This window comes from Phaseolus vulgaris, chromosome 7 (genome assembly GCF_051622355.1).
Source record: "Phaseolus vulgaris cultivar YP4 chromosome 7, ASM5162235v1, whole genome shotgun sequence".
Taxonomy (NCBI): Eukaryota; Viridiplantae; Streptophyta; class Magnoliopsida; order Fabales; family Fabaceae; genus Phaseolus; species Phaseolus vulgaris.
The window spans coordinates 15031490-15037489 of NC_143504.1; positions in this window are offsets into that span (position 1 = coordinate 15031490).

A 6000-nucleotide genomic window follows, 5' to 3' on the forward strand; every position below is an offset into this window, starting at 1 on the left:
CTCATTTAGTTTTCTTCATCATTAAGATTGTTTCATTTAAAAATAGCCTTGCTGTATTTTGAATTCAACAAAAATCCACCTTCATGGAGATAGATTATTATTAACAATTTGAATTCAAAATATTTCATCATGAGATTTAGCATTTACTTGCCTTATCGTAATTCTCTTCCGGTGTTTAGCATTTACTTGACAAGGGGTCATATAGGTGTTTGGCAAGCTAACTCCTATCATATCATTCTCTAGCTTTTTCTTTGTCTTCCCACTTTCTCGACTTGTTTCATCAAAATTATTTATTATTGACTTCAACCAATGCTGATTATAATGGCATAGAACATATTCATTTTTCATGGGCTCTTCATTTGTCGCCTTGAAAGCTATGTAAAGTGCTCATATTAGACAACTCCTTAAATTATTGAAAAGAAAATATGTGTGGACATAAATAAAATCGAATAGATTTTTTTTCGTCATTTCCACACATAAAATTTGTTAATGAATTTAGGTAAAATTTCTCCAATAGAATATCATTTGAGTTTTTCAATATAGTAAAAATCTTGCACTTATATTCTTGGTTTAGGGTTCATGTTCTTGCTAGCACATCCGTTAGTGCCCAAAACGTAAGTCAATATTCTATAATTATTATTATTTATTGCAATTACTAATTCTATTCTATTAATCATAATTAAAAATTGATTTTCATATTTTTTTTCCTTTCATGTAAAAATAACACTTTCTTATGACAACTCACCAAATATATTAACAATTAGGAATGAATTTAAATACGTTTCTGCTCTTCAAATTTGAGGTAAATTTGCTTACAGTTCCTTAATTTTAATTTTGTTTTCTTGTATTTTTTAAAATATGTGTTTTTTTGGTTTTTTTTTTCCATAAAAATTTCAGTTATATTATTAACAATTAAAGTTATTTACACTAGGGAAAAATACGCATATATATTCATATTTTTATTACATTGAAGTATAATGGTATAAATAATTTTATTTTTTATGACTAATTAACAATAATTTTACCATTCACGTATCAATTTTACCATAAAATAATTTCTATCAATAATAGTTCTTATAATGTTTATTTTACTACTAGGACCGAGAGGTATAACTGAGAGAATATACCGAGAAGTTATACCGAGAACTATATATATAAAGAATAAAATAAATAAATATATATATATATAATCACTGTAGCAAGGTCCAAATTAATAAGAGTCCAAATTAATGGGTGTGTATAAAATAATAAAGAGGTACAGAAAGAAAGGCCCAAACAAGGTATAAGCCCAATAAGAAAACCCTATAAACAGAGGATCAACCCAAGAGGTAAGGTAGAGTGAATTTTATCTGATGAATGTAAAATTATTTCTGACTTTGGCATCAGAGCGTCTTGCAGGTACACACACCCATCTGTGAGGAGAAGCCGAAAGCCCAACCTGGAGAGAAGCCGAAAGCCCAACTTGGAGAGAAGCTGGAAGCCCAAATCCGAGAGATCATCTAGTGAAGTCTGTGTTGTCAGCTTGTTTGAGTGTTCTCGGTCCTTTTTGTAAGAACATTATGGTGCCCACCGTGGGGTCGAGTGATAATTAAAGAAGTTGAAGCAGAGATGAGTAGAAGGGAAGAGCAAGGTGGAGAGCAGAAAGATAACCAAAATATGATGTCAATGGCAATGTTAATGCAATTACAAAAAAATATTTGAAATGTTAAAAAAAAGTAATGAAGAAGAATTAAGTATGTTGAGAGCAGAAAATGCACATATGAAAAGAAAGTTGCAAGAAGAAACAGTTTTTAATTCATCCTTTGAAACTGTCCAGCGAAAGTACCAGCAAATGAAAGAGTTCATAATAATGAAAGTTTTCAAACAAGGAGAAGGTTACCTGAAACATCTGGAACTTTTACCAGAATATCTTCTAGAAAACATCCATTCTATGATGTTATAGTGAATATTACACGTCTACCACCTTTATGTATTGATTATTTTGTCACATTGGTGGAAAAGTTTGGAGCTCAGTTTGCAACTAGTCGGCCTCATCATTTAACATCGATTGTGTTGGTAAACATAAGGCAGGAGAAGGGAGAATCGTTGAGAATGTTTATGGAATGATTTGGAAAGGTGGCTTTGGGTATTCAAAATCTTAGTCCAGAAGTCACAATGCATCACATGATAACAACACTAAAACCAGGACCATTTGCCGATAGTCTTTGTAAGAAGCCAACAACTAACCTTGATGAATTAAGGCAACGAGCATCGAAGTTTATGCAGATGGAAGAGCTAAGAGAATTTCGTAATCAAGCAAGAACAGATGGAGGCGAAAAAAGGATAGTTGAGAGAGAAAGCATACCTTTTGCCAGAAGAGCAAAAGAGGAGTTTCGAAGCCGAAAGTTCTAACAATATACACCATTGAATACCAACAGGACGAGAATTTTACAGGAGGCAATGGCAGCAAAAATCATACCCCCCTAAGAAAAGCAAGAACACCTGACAGGGCAAATCATAGCAAGCACTGTGAGTATCATAAGAATCATGGTCATCATACAAAAGAATGTATCGGTTTGAAAGATAGAATAAAAGAGTTTATTCAAGCCGGACAGTTGAGGCGTTTTGTCAAAAATGGAAACGTAAGAACAAGACAAAGTCCTGAAAGAGAACCGAGAGGTGGAGAGTTAGGAGAAATGAGGCTAGAGAGGTTTGAGAGAAAAGATAACATGAGAGTAGAAAGAAGAGATGAAAGAAGAGGAGGTAGACCGGAAGCAAGAAATGAAAGAGGTTACCAAAATACGCAATCAGTAAGAAGAAGTAGAGAAAGAAGTCTAGGAAGACCAGTAAGAGGTTTCATTAACACAAACTCAGGGGGATTCTCTGAAAAGAAGTCATCATCGGCAAGGAAATAGTATTGGAGGAATGTCAGAACAATTAACCATGTCTTTAAAAAGAGAGCGTTGCCACCCATGCTTTTTACAGATGAAAATTTTCAGGAAATTGATCCTGATCATGATGACCCAATGGTAATAACGGTGGAAATAGTAGAGTATGCAGTTATGAAAACTCTTGTAGATCAAGGAAGCTTAATGGATATCTTGTTTTGGGATACTTTCAGGAAGTTACATCTAAAAGAAGGAGATATGGTGCTCTTTCGAGAACAGATTATTGGTTTCTCAGGTGAAAGGGTAGATACAAAAGGCTACATTGACTTAGTAACAACATTTGGAAGAGGAAGTGCAACAGGGAAAATTAAAATCAGGTATTTGGTGGTGGATGCTCGAACATAATATAATGCTTTGCTGGAAGATCCTTTCTAAACAAGTTGGGAGCTATAGTATCAACATCGCACTTGGCCATGAAATTCCCAACCAAAAAGGGAGAGATAGCAACCATTTATGTTAATCAAAGAGATGCACGTGAGTGTTATCCAACTGGGTTGAAAATGAATTCAAAAACTAATAGAGAAGATGGCAGGAATATGGTGGTTATGGTGGATTTGGATCCAAGAATGAATGATGAGAGGTTAGAACCGAAAGAAGAAACAACGTCTATCATACTTGGAGAAGATGAGAAACAATGCACATATATAGGTGGAAGTATGCCTGAAGAATTATTAAGTAAGCTGATTGCAGTGTTACGAAGAAATAAAGATTTATTTGCATGGAAAGCAGCCAACATTCCAGAGATAGATCCTTATGTAATTTCCCATAAGTTGTCTATTTGTCAAGGAGCAAAGTTGGTGGCACAAAAGCGAAGAAAGCTAGGGGAAGAGAAACGAAAGGCAGCAATTGAAGAAATCGAGAAGTTATTACAAGCTGGTTTCATTCAAGAAGCTCAATATACAACATGGTTAGCCAATGTGGTACTTGTTAAAAAGCCAAATGGTAAATGAAGAATGTGCACTGATTACACTGACTTAAATAAAGCATGTCTGAAAGATTCATATCCATTACCAAGTATTGACCGATTGGTTGATGGAGCATCTGGACAGGAGATGATGACTTTTCTTGATGCTTACTCCGAATATAACCAAATAAAAATGCATGACCAAATATCTCTAAAACAACTTTTACAACTGACACGGCTAACTATTGTTACAAAGTTATGCCTTTTGGCTTAAAAAATGCTAGAGCCACATATCAAAGGTTGATGGACAAGGTGTTTCGGGAGCAAATAGGGAAGAATATGGAAGTTTATGTTGATGACATGATTGTTAAGTCATGTGAAGTGCATCGACATGTAAAAGACCTTGAAGAAATTTTTGCACAAATAAGAAAGTATAACCTACGCTTGAATCCTAAAAAATGTGTTTTCGGTGTGAGGGGAGGAAAATTTGTAGGCTTCATGCTTACGAATAGAGGAATTGAAGCAAATCCTGATAAGTGTGAGGCAATATTAAAAATGAGAAGTCCAATAAATTTGAAGGAAGTACAAAGACTGGTGGGGAAATTAAATTCGTTAGCAAGATTTCTACCAATTTTAGCCGAGAGAACTAAATCAATAGTGAAATTATTGAAAAAAGCTGAAACTTTTGAGTGGAATGAACAGTGTGAGCGGGCCTTTTCCCAACTAAAAAGTCTGATAGCCAAACCACCTATTCTAGTCAAACTTGTGCTAGCCCAACCTATCATAGTCTACTTAGCAACCTCACATGAAGTTATAGGAGCAGCCTTAATACAAGAAAATCCAGAGCAAAAACCAATATACTTTGTAAGTAGATCCCTCCAAAATGTCGAAACCAGATACCCCTTGGTTGAAAAAATAGCCTTAACACTTGTGTACACAGCAAGACGTCTTCGGCCATACTTTCATAATCATCAGGTAATTGTGAGAATTGATTATCCAATATCTAAAATCTTAAGAAAATTAGAACTTGCAGGTAGAATGGTTTCATGGTCGGTGGAGCTTTCGAAATATGGAATCAAATACGAACCGAGAGGAGCAATCAAGGCACAATCTCTTGCTGATTTTATTATTCAATTGCCTACAACAACAACCGAGTGGACGTTACATGTGGACGAATCATCAAATAAGAAAGGAAGCGAAGCAGGGATAATACTTGAAGGACCAAAAAAATTTCAAATAGATATGGCATTAAGACTTGAGTTCAAAACATCCAACAATCAAGCCAAATATGAAGCTCTAATTGCAGGATTACTCTTGGCCAGAGATATGTCATATGCAAAAGTGATTCTCAACTTACAGTACGACATATACAAGGAGAATATCAGGTAAGAGATCCATTGTTAATGAAATATTATCATAAAGTGTTAAAAATTATGCAATGCTTTGCTAAGGTCGAGATAAAATACATACCGAGAGAACTAAATTCAAAGACAGACTCGTTATCCAAGCTAGCAAGTCAACAACGACAAATTCAACATAACTCAGTCATACAACAAACTCTTAACGAACCTACGGTTGGTTTAGAAGAATGCTTCAATATTACAACAACAAAAGATGACTGGATCAAGGCATACGTAGAAGTGATAAAAAAAATTAAGAACAAGGCATTGAAGTAGATTCTAAGATGACAAAAAAAGTTGTCAGTGTTGTTCTAATAGGTGATGAGTTGTACAAAAGAGGGTTTTCAACGCCTCTATTAAAATGTCTTTCACAGGAACAAGTTGAATATGTGACAAAAGAACTTCATGAAGGAATTTGTTGATTACACTGTGGAGCCCGAACAATGGCGACGAAGATTTGTAGGGCTGAATATTATTGGCCAACAATCCGGGAATATTGCAATCAATATGTCAAGGCATGCAAGAAATGTCAAGAGTTTGGAAGTCTTAATCATATACCAACACAAGAGTTGCAAGGAATTATTTCTCCATGGCCATTTGCTAAGTGGGGAATGGACATACTTGGTCCATTTCCACTTGGACGTGGACAAACTAAATTTATGATTTGTTGTGGATTACTTCACTAAATGGATAGAAGCAGAAGCTTTTACTAAAATAACTGCCCAACAAATCCAAACTTTTGTATGGAAAAACATAATATGTAGATTTG